This window comes from Drosophila grimshawi, unplaced genomic scaffold, assembly GCF_018153295.1.
Source record: "Drosophila grimshawi isolate 15287-2541.00 unplaced genomic scaffold, ASM1815329v1 contig_1377, whole genome shotgun sequence".
NCBI classification, from domain to species: domain Eukaryota; kingdom Metazoa; phylum Arthropoda; class Insecta; order Diptera; family Drosophilidae; genus Drosophila; species Drosophila grimshawi.
The window spans coordinates 6,570,816-6,590,994 of record NW_025062900.1 but is presented as its reverse complement, the minus strand read 5'-3'; the positions used below and the strand labels follow the sequence as shown (position 1 = coordinate 6,590,994).

Below are 20,179 nucleotides of genomic sequence, written 5' to 3'. Positions count from 1 at the left end.
CGGTCTTTGCAATGCGTACAACTAAATGCAAATTGTTAAATGGCTTTCCATGAAAATGGCTTGCCGCAAAGCATGCAAATTAAAACGTTTTTATTGCATTTGCATTTGATTTTTTTTTTTGCAATTTGCAATGTGCAAAGTAATTCTAATTAGTTGTTTCTGAAAAATATTTGATTTTGATTTTATCTCTTTTTTCACATATTAAACAAAATTTGTTTAACAAATTCTGCTTAGTCGACAGCGAAATACTCTGCTAGCTGATATCAGGTGGCAAATATCATTGGAAAATCAATCAACTCTTCAGAGTCAAAAGTTATCCGATTTCATAGTTCGACTTCTAGATTTGTACTACATTTAAAGTTGAAATCACGATCCTGGCTCGAATTTGATGTATAAATTATAAATCTAAAAAGGTATTTTGTGTGTGGATCGAGACTTTCGATAACTATAAATCGGTCAAAACTGATCCGAGTTTGAAAAACCAGTGATTTTTTTTAAGTTGAAAAACCTATTCAAATGAGATCAGATTCAGATTTAGATTAGGTCGAGAGATATCTGATTTTATCTATAAGTATTTGTCAATGCGATCAATCTTCCAACATTTTTATCCCGTTTGTCTAACTCGAAAATAGACAAATATATATTCCAAGTTGCTAGTCTCCAAACACAATAAATTCTTTTATATCTTCACAATCAGTGTATAAAAAGCAGAAATTTTATCAAACTCATGTATTATGTATGTATACATTTGTATATTACGCTTAACCAATGTTTATTGTGAGTGGCAATTGTTAGCACTGCTAAATGTTAGGCAATTAACGTTAGTTCAGTAATTGGAAATATAAATTTTTGTTATTTAGTTTGGCTATGATTGGTCAAACATTGGGGCTATAAATATGTGTTGCCTATTTGTTTATATTTAATAATTAGATAAATAAATAATTTCCTGTAATTGGCGAATGGCAAACAATAAAATTGCACAATTATCGTTTCAATTAATTAGTGACACTTTTGCACAGAGTTCAAAACTCTCCCCAGTAGCAAGAAGAGCAGAGAAGAGTAGAAAAGAGGAGGGAGAAGCATTGGCAATTTAAGAGTCAATTAGCCAACATATTCACAAGACCTCAAAGTGGCTTATTATGCAACAATTTGTATTCAAAATTAGCTTAATTTCTACGATTTAAGTTCGACTTGGAGCAATCCCCTCACGATTGTACTCTAATAAGCCAAAAGGAAAAAAAATCAATGCCTCAATAATATTTAGATACAAGAAATAAGAAACCACATTTGAGATATGAGTAAGGAGATAAATTCTCCACATGTGTAATATACAAAATTTTAATGTGTTAATTTTCACCGACAACATTTTCGTAATCTAGCGAAGCGTGACTGCCAAGCTTTCCGGTGTGGCATGAGGAAGGGGCAGGGACGACACGTGCGTGAATTTAGCTGGAAAATGATGATGATGATGATGAAAATGTTGACGTCATTTGCAACTACGTCTTTATCGACGTTACTTCCTGGCGTGGCTGCTGCTGCTGCTGCTGCTGCTGCCAGGATATCCCCTTGTTGTTAACGTCTTTGACTTTTATCGATGCTAATATGCTAAGAACCTTAACCGATTCGCAACTGCAAGCCGGCGGCATAACACACTTTTAAGTGTTCTCCTTTCAAAAATGAATACATCTTTATGTATATATATGTGTGTGTGTGGCATATTCGAAAAGTTTTCAGTCAGCTTGGGGGCAAGCAGTCAGCCAGGCAGGCATATGAAAAATTGTGCGCATAACTCGAACTTCAGTCGAAAATCTTTGGCAACCAAACAATTTTCACAAGACAGCTGAAGTATTTCACTTATTTCTTAGGGCAGCCTTAATTTTTAAAGAGCCAACTATTTGCTGCTGCTGCTGCTACTGGTGCTCTGTGCCACATATTTCAGTGCCATAATTAGTTCAAGTTAAATTTTGTAAACCTCACCTCGCGATTGCTGCCCCACTTGCACTTGCATAGTTGTGGTTTGCAACCAGGCATCGTTCGTTGCAGCTTTAGGAACTGTTAACGGCAAACTATGCAGTTTATTATGTTGCAAGCAATTGCAGTCAATGTTGCCCAAGTGCTGTTAAATGTTGCCCACATGTTAACAGCTTAACCGTCTGCTCTTAACAGCCCGTTAGCAGCTTGATAAAATGTTGCACTTCTGTGGTATGATTCAAATTGGTTAATGCAACACTTTTGTTGCAGTTTTGCTTTTTGAATAGAAATTTCGGACTTATTGATAAAATTTAAAAATTGCTTCTAGAATATATCAAACGAAGATTTCTCCGCTCGCCTTTTGATTTGTTTGTATAGTAAAATATTTACGCATCTCTTTTAAATAGTCGTAAAAATTGGTAAAATGTTTAAACCCATTTTTGCCGTTCACATATCAAATTTAGGCAGTGGTTATGAATCACATATGCTTTAAACTACTTTTCAATATTTTTCGCAATAGTTTTGCCAAATTTAGATAAAGTCATTGACTATTTCCCACTGCATATTTGCAATAATTTACATAACATTCAAAAGTTTATTAACTCGTTTTTGAGTTTTTTAAATCATCTGCTTTTCCTCATGTTAATTGCAGACGGCTGCTTCGTTAAATACCCTTAATTGTGGTTGCATGTTAATTGGCGCCTATAGTTTTTTGGGCATACATGCAAAATCCGCTTTGTGAATGCGATTAAATACACAAAAACAAAAAATAAATGCTCAAAACATGATTTTGAAAGATTTGGCGTGTATGTTACTTAACAGCGACGCTGGCATTAACAGAACGCTCAGTTGCGTTGCTGCTGCTGTTGCTGTTGCTGCGCAGTCGGCGTCGCAGCGCACACTTCGTGTCGACAATAACATGGATAACTTCGGCTGTGGCAGCTACTGTTAAGGCTGAAATGCTGCTGCTGTTGGTTGTTGCAGCAGCGCAGTTCGTATTTCCGTTTTATGTTATATCAGTTCTTGGCTTGAGGCCTGTTGGCGCTTGTCTCAGTCACCTGCCAAGGTTTGAGCGCGTCGCAACGTAGCGGCAGATTTTCGCAACGGTTTCTTCCAACGGTTTGTGTGTGTGTGTTAACCACGCGTCTCGTCTCTTTGTGTTCTGTGTTTGTTTCGCTGTGCATGTGTGTGTGTGTGTGTATGTGTGAGTGTGAGTGTTAAGCGCGTCATCTGCTGCCTATGCGTGTGCCTTGTTTTTATTTACATTCTGGTCATCTATTGCACTAGTAGTAGTGAGCCCTCCCATCCCCCCACAACACGTTTTTCCTTTTTATTTGAAGCACATATTTAATATGAACTCGATGGCCGATGGCCAACGGCTTTTGTTAATTGGCTGCCATGCAAGAATTTTAAGCGCGCGCCCCGCGTGACGTCCCCTTTCTCATCCCCCTCCTTCACCCCTGGCACTAACTCGTCTAACTTCTTACAAACACTTTTCAACACTGCAGCTGCAGTTTCGACTTCAGAGTTTAGCTATCATTTTTGTTTACCGTTACACCGCTGTCTCTAGTCTTTCGCTCTCTCTCGCTCTCTTGCCAATTGTTTTGTTGTTGTTGTTGCTGCTGCTGCTGCTGTTATTCTTCTTGGGAGCTGTCCAGCTCTTCTGTCCTCTTTTTCCCTTGGCCAACGAAGCGTGTGGCTTTATCTCTTCTTCTTGCTACTTGCATTGGGTGCTTAGAAAGCCACTCGGCAAACTCCAGACACTATTCTTCTTCTTCATCATCTTCTCCGTCTCCGTCTTCTTCATCTTCTTCGTCAATATCATTATTATTATTATTATTATTATTATAAAGCGGTTCTCTTCAGCCTGCAAAGTCTGGTTGCTAAACAACAACAAATGCTTAATTAAATTTAAAGCAAAACTTGTCTTCTTCTTTTGGGCTCTTTGGAAAATTGACCGACTTCTTGTACCGAAACCGAAAAACCGTTAATTAATTCGATTGTTGTTTTTGTATAACGCTTCTTCTTGATATTTATTTGTTAAAAATAACAATTTAAAGACCCAATCAAGGATGCATACAATTTCAGCTTAAAGAAATATCTTGCTTACGATATACCAAAAAATACAGCAAATGTGAAATGATAAAAATATGTCTGGAAACATTTGATTAATGAAGTTCATGCTTGAGTTATGTTTTTGAGATCATTCTGAACAAAAAAGTTGTGTTTTTGTGTTTGAATGCATCATTTCCTTGCATCATAAATAATACTATTTTAAAACGTTTAAACAGATTAAAGTTCATTCTTTTGTATTTAAATCAAATGATTTGCAAATTAAATGTTTGATTTACACTTAACATAATTTTTTTTGTCATTTAATTTTGCAATAGCTTTTTGCTTTAAATGCTTTCAGAATTTTAATTCATTTAAATTTAAATTGATTGATGTGATTTATAAAGCAAAATATGAAATAATCTATTGAAAAAATAAACAAAATAATTTATTACGTTTTTCAAAGAGTTATTTCCATGCCAAATTAAGTTCTTTACTGGAAAAAAAAATATATATATCTGCTTAACTCTGTTGTTAATATTATCTAATAAATTAAATTTAGTAATAAGAAATAATCTTATGAAGCAATGATTTGCATATTATGCCAATAAGTTGGCAAACAATTGTTACCCGTCAGCTTAAATATTTTAAATTGTTTTGCCAAACAGGTTGCCATAAGCAACAGCAAGTGCAACAACAACTACAGCAACAACAACGACAAACAAAAAAACGCACACCTGCAGGGCTCAAATAAAGGCTAACAAGAAAAATCAACAGTTATAGCAACCACAGCAAATGTGCAAATAACAAACCACGCAACAATTTCAAAAACGCGCGCGCTAAAAAACGAAAAAGAAAAAAAAAAACAACAAAAAAATATTAAAAAGCCAAAACACGAAAAATGCTGGTTAAAAATTAAGAAAAAAAAGGGGGAAAACGAATATAAAAAAAAGGAATTTCAAGCGCTGGCGTTTTTTGTCAACCGAAAAAGGGCCAAGTGGCCATAAAAGCGCACAAGTGGCTGCACCAACAACAACAACAACAACAACCACAACTACAAAAGCAACCCTGTGAACCGAACAGCAACAACAACAACAACAACAACAACGAACTGAGGCCCATAACGAAAACCCTTTTGAACCCGAAGGCAGGAAAACGCTTGTTTCGACAAGACAAAAACAACAAAGGCAACACGAACAACAACAACAACAACAACAAGAAGGAGAAGAACGACAACCAGCACACACAGGTAAGCAATGCATGAATGAAGTGAATAAATGAATGAATGAATCAATGGTGGTGCTCGGCTGGTGCTCTACTCGTTGCTTGCTGCCGCCATACGCCAGTGCGCGATTGAGTGATTGAAAACTGATAAAAGAATAATAAAAAGGCCTGCCCCATCCCCAAACACACACACACACATACAAAAAAGAACAAAAAAGTCTGTGCAACATACCAACATACCCCTTAGCTCCAACCCACTTCACCCCACGGCAGCCCTGGCCTGCTCAATAAGCAATTAATATGCACAAGTGTCTGCGAGGGCTGCCAACTGAACTTTTTTGTACGTCTCGATAAGCAAGCAAGAGTTGCTGGGGGTTGAACGGGTCCTGCAGCTGGCCCTGAACAATAAACGTTAACAAAACAATTCAAAAAAAATCTCTGCCCCATTGTGTGTGTGGCACATTGTTTTGGTTTTTGGACGCAAACAACAAAGCGACAAAACGAATATTATGCCGCACATATTCTTTTTTTATTTGTTTTTTTTTTTTTGCCCTTTTGGCGCCTAATCTAATTGTAGATTTCTTTAATGTTTGATATATTTAAAAAAAAATAAACTTGACATTTTCTCTTCTGCTCAGCAAATTTCAACATTTGTCGAGACAAATTTGGGGAATGTTTACATTTGAAGTTCAAAGCAAACATATTCTGTGAATTCTATTGCAAAATACTTCAACTGTAAAGGAGTAATAATAACAATATATATCACAAATCTAACTAACTAATTCTCAAATTCTAATTAATGGAAATTAGCTTTGTCAGTACATTCTTTTGATTTGCTCAAATTTCTAATTAACTTTGCATTTCAATTTTTAACAATCAAAATTGTTAAGGCGCTTTGCTGATTCGTTTGATAGTGATTATTTTTAGTGTGTTTAACTTGATTTTTACCGTCACGACTTGTCTGCTTCAAGCCAATTTGTGTGCGTCTTTGTTCGTTGAAGACGAAGAGACAGAAGAAAAAAAAATAGAGAAAAAAACTATTGCTACAATACGAAGTCTGTCGCAGAACTTTTTCAAGACGGGTGCAGTGGCAAAAAAAAAAAAAAAACTTGAGAGGAGAGGATAGAAAAAAGTATCCAAAGAAAATAAGAATCTTAGATGTGGAAAAATGCGTTCAAAGAAAAACAAAAAGCGACAAAGGGTCGACGAGACAGAAGAGACGATATCAGAGACGAGTCTGCGATGAGTTCGAGTTAAAATTGTAGCCAAATATCGCACATTGCATATATATATATAGTAGAAGTTGTTATCGTTGCTACAAATAGAAATTGAAGAAAAGTTCAAATCAACAGAGGGAAATATGCAAGCAAACAGGCAAACAGACAAACAGACAGTCAAAGGCAACGAAGGCAGCAGGGCAAACAAAAACAAACAACACACACACAAAACACACAACAAGTAATGTAAAACACAATAAAAGTGTCTAACTGTATAAAGAAATGAAAGTCAAAATGTGTTGTGCTTAGACACAAATGCGCCAACCTCCCCTCACTCACTTCCTCACTCTGCCCCTTTTTGTTGCTATTCTACAACTCCTCAACAGCTTCCCTACACTGGCAGCATCTTTGGCATCTTTTTATCTTTTTCTTTTTTTTTTTGGCATCATTAGCGGCAATTGAGTTTTTGGCTAAAGCGTTTTGTCCGACACAATTTAACTGCCGTTTTTATTCGCTATTTCTCTCTCTCTCTTTATATATATATATCTATCTCTCCCTCTCTGTCTTAAGCTTCTCTTTCCGATCTTCATCAACAACTTCATTATCGGTTCGTGTTGATCGTGAACTCAAAAATATGTGAAAAATGTGCTAAGGTGCCGCCGTTGTAGAAATATGTTTTGAAAGACGAAAGTTTCGGCCTAGGTTGAGAAGAAAGCGTGCAAATCTTGTCTGTGTCTTGCTCAGTGTATCTCTCTGTGTGTATGTGTGTGTAAATGTGTAAATAAGTGTGTGTCTGAGCCGCTTAGAAACAGCCAGCAGTCTTAGTACAGTGGTTCATTCTGTTGAAATTATTTAGAATAAGAATTTGTTTCAGTAATCGAAATAAATGGCCTAGAAAATATATTAACGACACTCCCATGAACATCGTTTGAGTGTATTTATAGATATATACTATATACTTATACTATACTATATACTCATCAGTCGATTCATATTTGTAATTAAAAAAATACTACCGAATAATTAACAGAATAATCTAAATGCGAACTGAACAACCTATTAAAAAAACTTTTAACCCAATAACTCAACTGGATCTACTTATATATATATTTGATTTTAATAGGTAATTTTTAGCATCATTACTTGACTCAAATTTTTATTTAAAAATACCATCAAAAACCAACTGAAGAACCAATTTTCTACTTAATACATAAACACTTTGTAATAGTAATAACCGTTTTTAAAATCCACTTAATATCCAACTAACAAAACGCTCTTCGTCCTAAAAAAAAAAGGTAAAAGGTCACATTGTATGGAAGGTTATTTATTATCTTTAACTGAATCATACAGTTTCCCACACTTATCATTTATTTTCTAATTACTCAATCTCTCTAACAAATGCGAGTACCGTCCCCTCCTCTGAATAAGTATTTCCTGCCACAGGCACTAACTTAACTAATTTGCAGCTAAACTTCAAGTGTTATAAAGCCACAATTTTCATAATGTTGGCCACTTCCTCTAGCCCAAAAAAAAGACAAAAAAAAAAACAGAAACAACCCAAAATAGAAATAAAAAAATAATAATAATAAAGCCCGAGAGAATAGAAATGTGTGTTCCCACTGTGGGATTGGGTTGCTCTCATAATTGAATTATGATCACCGACTGTGTCAAGCGTTCACTCAGACCGACAAACTAATGAACACGCCAAGCCAGAGTAGGGTAGTCAACTGAAGCGCATGATGATGATAACAATGATGATGATGACGATGATGATGCCAGTTGCAGATGCAAAGCGAAATGAATGTATAAAAAACAGAAAAGCAGTGCAAGTGCCAGACTCGAACTCGAACTCAAAGGCAGAAACCAAGTTGAGCTCTGTTTGCTGTGTTACAACAGCGCGGCAATGAACTCTACACAGAAATGCCAGACAAACAAAACAACAACAACAACAACAACAAAAATATAAGAAAAAAAGGGCAGCTGCAGCAGAAGATAGAACATCAACAGCAACACCAGCAGGAGGAGCAGCAGCGGCGAGAAATGCAGTCAACAAATACCAAAGATGCACCATTAACAGGCAAATAGACTTTGGATTCTAACCGTAGCCGCAGCTCGAATTGAGTTTAGCCAATTAGAGGAGAGCATCAAAATAAACGCACTCTGAATATTTACACTTCCTCTCTCGCTCACGCATTTCGAAGCGGTAGCTGCAACCAATTTTGGTTAAATATCACAACAAAAAAAAAGAAACACAAAAACGCACACAGACCCAAAGAACAGGCCGTGCCAGAAAGCTAGAGAGAGGAGCATAGATAGAGAAAGAGAGAGAGAGATAGATTGAGATAGATAGAGAGAGAGAGAGAGAGAGAGAGATAGAGATATAGATAGATAGAGAGAGACAGAGAGGGAATGCCAGTTGTAGAGGTCATTCATCCAGCGAAGCGTTTATCACGTTTATCATGCCGGTCCCAACAGACTGCGGCTTGATTAACATATTTCCATACCCTCTAAGCAAAATGTTAGTTTCAGCTGTGCATAATGGGCGGAACGAGTATGGGAAAGGCCGTTATCAAAACTTGATTTGCAGTTACTCAGTCACTGAGTCACTTAAATGGATTGAAAAAACAACCCACTTGAAAATTGATTCACTTTAATTTAAGCATAGTATATAATCTAAAAATTTACCGATTTTCCCATTAGAATTTCAGAAAATAAAACGTTCTTTCGTTGAGCAAATAAATCAGTGATTACCTAAAATTCCGTAAGATGTAAGCATATATTATTTTAAAGCGCTTAGTAAGTAAGGTAAGGTAATCTTTTGGTATTTAAGATGGTACAACGAGCCAAAATAAAAAGGGTTTCAGCTGAGAGATACAATCCAACCCAATATTACGTCGAACATTTTTCTGATGATTTTACTTATGTCTCACATAACACATACAACTTTATACTTTATGGCAAGATAATTTAATTACCTTTCATGTCATATAAAATATGAACAGGTTTCATTATTATTATTATAATTGGTGTACTAGATCTGTTGTGGTTTCTATAACAGGTTTCGTACAGATAGTGAAAATGAAGTAAGCATTTTGATGATACATTAAACATAAATTCTCGCTCCAATTTGTATACATATGTATTTATATATATATCGATAAGCTATCCTACGACGACATTAAAAACAAAATCTATGAAATTTGTTAAGGAATTTGGTTAAGCAATTCCTTGAGGAGTATCCTCTAGTGCAGCATATATGTTTGCATGTGCGAGCCTGTTGTTGACGTTGATGTTTTTGTTGCAGTGTCCCCATTTCCTTTGCACGTTTTACGCGCTCGCAAAAGAAACCCCCAACAGGCATAAGCCAGAGTTATGCACTGCACAGTGTACAATATATATATACAGTGTATAATATATATAGTCGCCAGCCGAGACCCATTTCGACAACCACTCTTTCCATCTGTGCTCTGCACACTCCACTGTAGCTGTTCCTGTTGGTGACGCACAATTTAGTGACCCTTATGCATTTTAGAATGCTTCATGTTGCCTGCTTTTGGCTACTGGCTTCCAGTTTGGTTACTAGCGCTTCGGCCAACAGGAAATGGCCAACGTTAGACGGTTAGCACGTGTCTTCTACAGCTGCATATACATACATATATATATATTTTTTTATGTGCAAACGGAAATGCGACAGCCAACATTATAAGAAATTCATAAATATACATACATACATACATACATAAAGTGAGCAACTCACATTTATAAAAATACGAAATGGGGTTGAAGAATACATTATCAATGTTATATGTATTATTATAACAGCAATTGGAAGTCTTGAATTTATAAGACACTTTCTCATGTGTTGAAAAGTTGCCCGTTTATCGCCTGTTAATGTTGCCATTCAGCAAGTTGTCACTGCAAGTTGCGATTGTGTGCTGACTTATGCCCTTGGAAATGCTTGCTCATTCATCTCCCTAAACTGCTGCTTCCGATTGTCTCTCTCTTTTGAAACTTTGCACAGGGTATTTTAAGTCTGATATGTACTGAGACGTCTTCTAGCCTATGAAGTATTTTTTACTTATATTGCTTATTCAGAATCAATGGCATTCTTCTCTCTATGTACATATTATGAAAATTATATATATTGTAAAGATCAGTCTAAACTTAGGTTCTTCTATAAATCTTCAAAGTCCAACTCATTACTTTAATTTTTGACTAAAATATCCATCTGATTGTCAATTAGCTAGGGTATATAATCTACTGGGTGTCCAGCATTGCTGTAACTACTTGTTTCCTCTTTCATTTCCTGTTCCTCTTCTCATTGCTGCCAATGCCTTAACATTCAAAAGTCACGCTCCCCAAACATTTTCTGCACAAACCCAATCCTCCTGCACCACCTCCTGCACCACATCTTAATAGGGCACTGCAAATCTTATTCGCTCAACATTAACAGCTTGCAGCTGCTGGGCAGCCAGCCCTTTGGTCATTATTGGCTAAAGCGAGGCTAGAGAATCAAATAAGAACAAGGCAAGGCAACTTTTCATTCCTTTGAGCCAGTCTCTTTTCCACACTGTTTTTTTTTTTTTTTTGTTTGTGCACTTTTCTCTCTGCTTTTCTCGCTTAGTTTAGTTGGTGGCTCATTTGCATTATTTAAATTCATTTCTCTGTGGCATCCCCATAAATAAAACGAAATTCATTAATGTTAAATTGAAAAACTTACTACAGTTCTTGCCGTTATGCCTGTTGTGCACACTTAATTAATTTTTCGACCAGGTCCAATGAAAGAAAAACTCCAACTTGGAAAATATATAACAATGAAGCGGATGAAATGCAATGAAATCATATGGCAAAGTTGGCCATTCAATTTATGCTTGCCGAATGCAAGCCAAATGACAAATTACCAACTTTTTGGGGCCAACTGAAATCATAGTAGATAGTTTTATGCTACAACTTCAGGTAACAGAATATAGAAGTGAGTGCAACGGAGCGAGCTGAGTGCCAGAATCAGAGAGAATCAGTCACAAAGCCATAGGAAACTTGGTCCTGGCGATGCCAGCAGGAAACTTGAAACAAATTGCAATTTGTTCCATGCCAACACGCAATACATATTAAGGGGGGGGTTAGCCGGTGGGTCGAGATGGTGGCCCATAAGCAAGGCTCTGCTTGGAGCTGACTTCGTGTGGTGCCTATAAATTAAGTGCAACAATTAATAATTAAAATGTGTGTTAATTAAAGAACAGCAACAACATTTGCTGCCGTTGGCTAATTGCAATTTCAATTAGGAGCATTAGAAATGCGCACGAGTCGCTCTCTCTCTCTCTCTCTGCCTCTCTCTCTCTCTCTCTCTCTGTATCTCTGTCTATCTCTTTCTACCTGGTAAATAATTTCACAAATCTAATCAGCGCTTGCTGAAAACGATCGAAAGGTTAAGAATGCAAAAGCAAATTAAATTGCTCCAGTTTCATTATTTCAAATTCTTAATTATAAAAGTAAAGTAAGAATTCTAAGAAAATTTAAAGTGTTCAACTCAAACAGAATACAAGCAAATAACATTTATTTATGATTTATGAAAATGTACGAAAATATCTGAAATTCTAAGGAAAATTGGGACCCCGCAATAATTGGATTACTTGTGTGATATTTTTTTAAAAGGCATCTGCTCACAATTAAATATATCGCTCCGTGTTAGTATGCGAATAATTCAGACATATTATGCGCAGATTATTCTTATCACATTTTCTTTTCTTTCGTTTTCTATTTGCGCACCATTTCATTTGTCGTTTGCCCAAAACATTGGCTAACAGAGTCGGCCGGTTCGGACCTGGCCGGGCTTTTGTGCGCTGACTCATATTTCATTTGGCCATAAGGAGGCGGAGGAGCAAAAACGAGCGAAGGATGCACCAGGCGACTGTTTGTTATCCTGCCGACTGCTGACTGCTAAATATTTCAGCTGGTGCTGGCGAATCAGTGAATCTTTTATTACTTAACACGGATTAGGGGCCTGTGGCCCCGAACTTAAACAGTGTTTAAATGTCCCTCAGCTGCTATTCGGCCGGAGCTCCTCCAGCAGCAGCAGCTCTGGTGTGGCATGCCCCTCACGTTTCGCTCCAGCCCATTTGTTTTTCGGACGCATAATTGTGTTATGCAGCAAACACTGGACAACATTCGACTTCCCTTTGCCATCCCTATTCACATATTGATATATGCATTGAATATTAACATCAATCAGCGTATTGGTTTTCTTTCTCTTCTTTTTTTTTTTACATTCATTTTATTTTTGTGGCACAACACGCAATTAGCTTGCAACACGTGAACTCAATTGCGTTCGTAAATTGTTTTTATTTTCTCTGCCAATTAGTTAATTAAAGCTGCTGAAAATATTTTATTGATTAAATAAATAATCCGTTCGTAAATTAAAAACATCATTAAGCGCGGCTAACAAAAATAATATGTAAACCCTATGCCACAAGCCAGAATCGCGTTTCCAACTTTGAATGTGGCATTAAAGAGTATCATGAGCAGTTTTCACAAAGTTATGGCTCTTCAAAGATTCCACTTGTCCCCATAAACAGTTTTTGAAAGTATATTTTAAACATAAATTTCGAGCCTGATTTGTTTTTTTTTTTTTTGTTTTTTGATAATCGGATCACATTTGCCAAAGTTATGACTCTGAAAAGTTTCGATGCTTCAGGCGCTTTTTGGACTGAAAGAATTTCGAGCCAGAAACGTGTTTCCAACCGTTAATGTTGTATCAAGCCAAAGTTATTACTCCTGTCGTAAACAAAATTGTAGAAGTATCATTTTACCAGAAATTTCGAGCAAGAGTCGTGCCCTTCACCTCTTTTCAGTTGTCAGAGTATTCAGCAGTCGATTACATCCGTCTGCAATGTTCTCTCTTGTTTAACTAATTTTTTAAGGCCATGTATTTTCAATTAATGCCATTGCATGATTTACTTCATTTAAAAGACGGTTAACGACCAATAACCAACAACCAACAATCAGATCGGGCACAGTATTAAGTAATCGCGATTGCCAATTAAAAGCTGCATAATTCCAATCTTACCAACGCATAAATATGTGCATAGCAAAACTAAATTGCTGGTCGCATTTAATTTTGTTGTGCAACACTCTGCGTATGGGTAACATGTGCACAATTTTCATAAATAATCTATTTCCTAGACACTGGCTCACCTTGCTGCACAAAAAGTTCTAATTTTAATTTTCACAAGCCACTAATACCAACTAAAATGGTTACGACAAGAATAAAAAACCACAATTTCAAATAAACTCGACTGCAATACTTTGAAATAAAAGCAATAATTATAAAAAATTGTCAACTGATTAGAGGCAATTAAATTAGTTGCAAGTATTTTACCAAACGAGCAACTTCAAATTGTAAAACCTACCTAAAATTGTTATTATGGTTTTGGTTTTTAATAAATAGTCAGTGTAATTATATACCTAATAAGAGGTATATATCTGTATATATATATAGACACATAAGTATGTCTGTTAGACTCTGCACACAGCTGAGGCGTACAGGGTATTAAGGCTTGTGCAACAGGAGCACCCTGGTTGACTAATGTGGCTAATTGATGGCATGGCGAACTGACAAACTGATGGATTGCTCTGCCGGCTTGCGAAAAGCAAACCAACAGCAAAAGTGCTCGACCCAAATACCGAGCGAAAGAAAAAAAATAAAATTAAAGCAAAAAAACGAAAAATGTTTCTAATGAGGCAAATTAAGCAAGAGCCAAACAATTAAAACAAAAGCAACAAATGAGCGCATAATTATTTTATAATTAAATTCCATTTAACGTAGTCGACACACAATAACACACACACACACACACACACAGTCAAAAACACATATGGGGGACGTCTTGTTGTTGTTGTTGTTGTTGTTGTGGAAATTGCTAAATTTTGTGTAAACTTTTGTGCATTTTTCATGGGTTGACTTAGCGCCAGAGGCAGCGGTCCAAAAGCGCAACAGGTGTAAATTACAACAGAGCGCGCAAACTGGCACGTAAGGGTTGAAAGAGGAAGGGGTAAGGTGTAAGGGGGCAAGTGGCAAGTGGCAAGTGGCAAGGGGTGTGCGGTAAGCCGTAGGGAAAGTAAACGGTGCAGCTATAATCGCTGTAATCAACTCAATGAGCAAAAATTCGCTTGCTACCATAAAATTTGTTTGGCAAAAATAATGGCGCAAAAAAGTTGAGCAAGATGAAAGAGTCAACACTTTCTTCGGCTTGTAACCGAATTTTAAATACCCTAAAGTACTCATACTAAGAAACTGATTTTGTTGCGCGATTTGTGATTGTGAAATTTATTTAAATCACCAGTGATTTAGTTCCAAACTATTTTTATCCAATGTAAACAATGCAACATGAAATTGAAGTGATAAAATCCAAATATGTTGACAGAAATATTTCGCTGACAAGAAAACAATTAAAAACACGTGTTGCCGTCACAAAATGTGTACATAAGAAATAATCCAAATAATGATTGTGATAATCATAATGTTGTTTTGTTGTTGTTGTTGTTGTGCTATTGTTGCAATCGAAGCAGCTACAAATTGGTGAAAGTCCACATAGATATTTGAAACAGCATTGTAGGCTCTCTGTCTATCTGCCATTGGCTTCTCAGGTGCGTGCAACAATTTGTGCTGTGTGTTTCTGTTGTTGGTTGTGTGTGTGTGTGTGTGTGTGTGTGTGGGTGGTGGCTGCAATCAAGAAAACAACAACATTTCAGGCTGTCTAATGGGGGAAAATAAAAGGAAAATGTCTGCGAGTCGGACAAAACAACAACTTCATTGAGCTTCTTAAGAGTTGGCGTCGTGAACTAGTTTCCATTTTAATAGCCTATAGTTGTCGGCTGTGCAACGGCAGCAAAGAGAGCATGAAATGTGCAACGAATTGTGGCAGCCACAGAGATTTATTGAAGCCCAATCGTGGCAACAGCATTGCAGCTACAGCCAGGGCTATTAACAAAATTACTTAACAAGCGCCCAACTGCAATGGGCAGCGGCAAATGCATCGCATTTTGGTCAAACATGCCGACGTCAGCCAACAAACTATCGGAAACAATTCCCCCAAAAACAACCAACAACAAAGAACAACGAACAACGAACAGCAAGTGAACATAGCTGAATTATTGCCATGCGGCTGAATTTTGAGTTTTGGCCGAGGCGCAAGCGAAGAGCATCAGTTCTGAATACACTGGCTCATGGAGCTCATGGATTTCTGAAGTTCTGGCTGCCAGACGATATATATTCTATTTAATTGCATAGCCGTGCACGATGCCAGGCACCACATCCAGGCAGAACAACACTGCAGCACTGCAGCCAGCAGGACACTAAGCCAGTCCCTAAGCCACGCCTTATCCCCTCAGCCCCCACACACCCTTTCTGGCCATGGCCAGTAGCTGCTGCTTTTAGTGGGGGGGTCAGTAAAATGTTAATCTCAGACTTAAGCCTGACAGCAAAAGAAGTAAAATGCGAAATGGCATCAAGCTATACATAAATTCAGTAATGCCTTGATTTATAATCTCTCGGCAGCTGTGAAAACTACATGAAGCCAATAATGCACTCTTTGTAATGCGGAATTTATTAACTCATCAAAACGCATTTTAAATTTTGTGTGAATTCAAAAAAAATTAATTTACTTCAAAGAGTTGAGAAGCCATTATGTGTTGCAGCTTTTGTTGGTAGGGTTTATAATTTTAATATCTATATATTTTTTTCTGATTGGGTTTTTTCCTTGCGTTACTTATTGAATTAATTTACATTTTCATATTCACAGATTTATTTGATTTTAATTTACTTCTTTTGTTTTTTAATTCATTATATGATACAATTTGTAACTAATACAATTTGTAACTGAGTAAATAATACAAAATGAATACTTATTTGTCGACATTTTCAACACACACTTTCTTATAAACATAATAGCCAATATTGAGAATAGTTCCGTTCCATTTAAGCCCACATTTGATAAATTGCTCATACATTTCGAATGCACCATAAACGAATACGATTAGTTTAAGCACTGCTTAAATTCATTTGAAAGTATAATGTTGTACTTAGCTATTCAATGCCTACGTCTTAAAAGTATCCAACGTACTCAACTTAAATGGAGACCCAAAGTCAGCAACTTTTGCTTTTGCGAGTTTTTTTGCCTTTGCTTTTTTGAAGTGCAAGTCATTTTTTGGTTTGTAGCTCGTGCTGCTGACGCCCCTGTACCAATTTGCGCTAACGACGCCGCTGGCACTATTGCTGCATGTTTAAGGGGGGGCAAGTTCAGTCACAGTTTTATAGACAACAACACACAACAACAGCAACGACAACAACAAAAATTGTAGCTGCAATCGCGGTTGCTGCCTGCCAATCGGCAAAGTTGGAAGAGGCAAAGTTGATGACCGCAGTGACTAAAAAACAACAAAAACAACATAAACAAAAATGAGCATCAGCAATAGTAACTGCAAAAACAACAACAACAACAACAACACTGCGGCAACATCGATGCAATTTGTTATTTTGAATTTTCGCCATTTTGCGAACTAAAACTATTTTTGTACGCAAGCAATGCACAAAAAGCAATCACAGAACACAGAACACAGAATGAACACACGAGAGGCCTTTGGCAACAACTTGGTTAAAACATATATTTAGATAAATGATGAGGGGAGGGGGGGATGAGTGTGTTGTGGGGCATGAAGGGACAAAACCCAATCCAACATAGTGGCAGCTCCTTTGTGAAGGCAAAGGCAAACCATGGCGAACTGCAAACAAATATTTAATTAAGTGGTGAGACACACAGCTCCACGGGTGTTTACTATTTTTATTTTTGCTCCCACACCCCAAACCCGCACCAACCTCACATTGTAATAATGCCTAGCGAAGGCCACTATTAAGCCATGGCACTGAATCATTATCAGTTCACAGTCAATTAAATGATGCCAGCCTGGCTAAATATAAATATATCTTGAGCTATTTTTATAGAGCTCTGTGGCAGCACCAGCAGGAGCACTCTGTTTACGCATCACGTTGCCATTTTCAGAGCACCTGGATGCTTAACAGCCATTCCTTGTCAGCTGATTCGATTTATGCAGTTCTTTTTCGCCTTTCCCCGAATACCCATTTCATATTGCTTTTAATCCCGCACTTGAGCATCAAAGTCGTTGAGTTCAAATTCCAAGTCAAGGGCTAAATAAACTTTGTCGCGTGGCGCTGCAAAAATAGAGCATATAAAACAACTTTTTTTCCAGCACTTTTGGCATCCCATCGAAGCTCTATTTTCATACCCTGTAAGCAGTCAAGTGGGCAAACAATGGCTTTTATCATTTTTTGCACATATTTGCATTTTTTTTGGTTGCAATTTGAAGGTACTAGAAAATAAATTATGACAGTTATAAAACTGAAATCTTTATATATATTGGTATTATAACTAACAGTACTACAAGTTTCACAACAATTGTATTTCAATCTTTACATTTATTCAGAAAAACAGAGTGTCTACAAGTCGTGCACTTTTACATTGTTACATTGTCCTTACTTTCGTCCTCCATCTCGCACATATTTTATGTGTCTATCAATTTACCCTGAAGTCAGTTGAGCAGCAACCGCGCATCCATCCTTTAGATATATAGGTAAAACTGTGCCCCTACATACATATACAACTTGAGATATATCTATAAGAGATATGTATATATATATATATCAGCAGTGTCGGCCGGCCTGCCATTTTATCTTAGTTTACTGTTTCGCACCATGCAAAATTTATTGAATTTAATATGCATATTGCAATAAATTTTATGCAGTTTCCTATCGTCATTTTTTGCCAGACAATTTTATCATTGGATTTGCAGCATCAAAGTTGAAATTTGTTGTTTTGCAATGGATTTTCAATGTCAAATGTTGTTGAAATATTTTTGGAATTTAAGCAAAAAATATTGTTGATTACTGCTGAGTAAACTTGATGAAATTTATGTGCTTTATTTATATAATAATAACATCTCATCATAAAAATATGTTTTATTTTTTATTTATAGCTCAAATGGATATTTGAATAATTGAGAACATAAATGTTTAATCTGTTCTGTATTGCAAACACAATTATTTTATTTTTCGACAGATATTTTCAATTCTAAGCCTTTTATTGTTGTCTAATTCGATTAAATAAACTCTGTTTTTTCTTGTTTCTTTTCAGGTATGTAAACAACTACTTTGATGTTGGTCAAGGTATTTGACTATTTGATTCTATTTGACCCAGTCTACCAATTTTCACCGTGGTCAGCTAATTAGATGTGAAGCTGTTGGTGAGTGTTTGTCTGTTGATCACTTTTCACAAAGTGCTCTCGACTGACCCATTAAAATAAGCCATTAATTTTTAGCCAATGACCCTCTTAAGTGCCAGCTAAGACCCCAAAATAAAAGCTGCCAAACCAAAAGCCAAATTAAAATAGAAATATAACAAACGCAAAAAGTGGAGAGAAGAAAACCTAAATACATATTTGGTGGAACGCACATAAAACAAATTAAATAAGCAATTAACGGCAAATAGCTGAATTCTGTGTGCATTACGATAAGGGGGCGTTGTGGGCGTGGCATTCTGGCATTCTGCTCTAAGCGCCATAAATTTGTGGGAAATGTAGTGCGAATACCATTAATTAGCTATAATGATTTCAGTCAATGTGTGGACTGTATTGAAATATTGAAAGATTGAACGATTGACATATGTGGCATATGTGGCAGCCACATGTGGCGCGTGTCGTGTCATGTGTGGTAAATGTCGCATGCAACATTTAAGTGCAAAGTACAAGAACATGGCACACAACATGAAACGCACATAAATGCGGCTAATTGCCGTCCAAATGGATGCCCCGAGGTCAGCTTACAGCCACTCACAGCCGCAACTACAGATATACTAACACACTACTAACACAGATACACTCACACACACTCGCACACACCCACATAGATACGTAGATACATTTGGCAATTACAGCTGCAGATACAAAACGCATAACTAATACTTAGTTGACATCTATAAGTAGCCTCATAAAATCGGCGTGTGTGTTTTTTTGGGTGGACTGGGCAAAGGGGGTGAGTGTGGAGAGGGGGGTGTGGGATGCTTGTGCGGCTTTCGTGCCCAGATTAACTGTTAATAGCATCAAATTGTTGCCACGCTTTTTGATTTTTGGACATTTCATTTTCGTAGCTGTTGCCGTTGTTGTTGTTGTTACGCATTTTTCCTCGCTTTTCTTTTTGGGTTTTTGGTATGCGACTCAACTCGATTGACTTGTTTTTCGTTTCGTTGTTTTTGGCCTGCCTCTTTACGGTCAACTGCATAATGATGCTCATGCTAATAATGTTGCCGATAATGATGATGTGGTAACTGAATCGCCTCTTCGTCTTCTGCACTCCACTCGCCTCAGTCACTCCAAATGTTGTCCAATTTTGGCAATTGCCAATGTTTATCTGGCCATTTGAAATCGTTTCTCGAGTTCGACTTCCAATTTCCAATTGAGATATACATTTCTTTGGCGAAATACCAATCTCCAAATTGTGGACTGAGATAATAATTCGATACGCGACTTATGTAAAGGCGATTTAATTCAATTAAGTCGTATCATGATATGATATTATACAGATGTATTGAATATTTCAATGTATTACGCATCTCAACTGAAAGCACTCACAATTAGAAAGAAAATTAATG

At 36.8% G+C, this 20,179-nt stretch overlaps 1 protein-coding gene across 2 annotated transcripts in view; it reads left to right on the top strand.

The window, feature by feature from the left end:
• The first annotated feature begins 4,964 nt into the window (after positions 1–4,964).
• LOC6562206 (leucine-rich repeat and fibronectin type-III domain-containing protein 2) overlaps positions 4,965–20,179 on the top strand; it is a 56,535-nt gene continuing 41,320 nt past the window's right edge. For both annotated transcript variants that reach the window (XM_032736068.2, XM_032736067.2), the window contains exon 1: positions 4,965–5,272. The gene's annotated coding sequence lies outside the window, so the exon portion shown is untranslated. The remainder of the gene's footprint in view (positions 5,273–20,179) is intronic.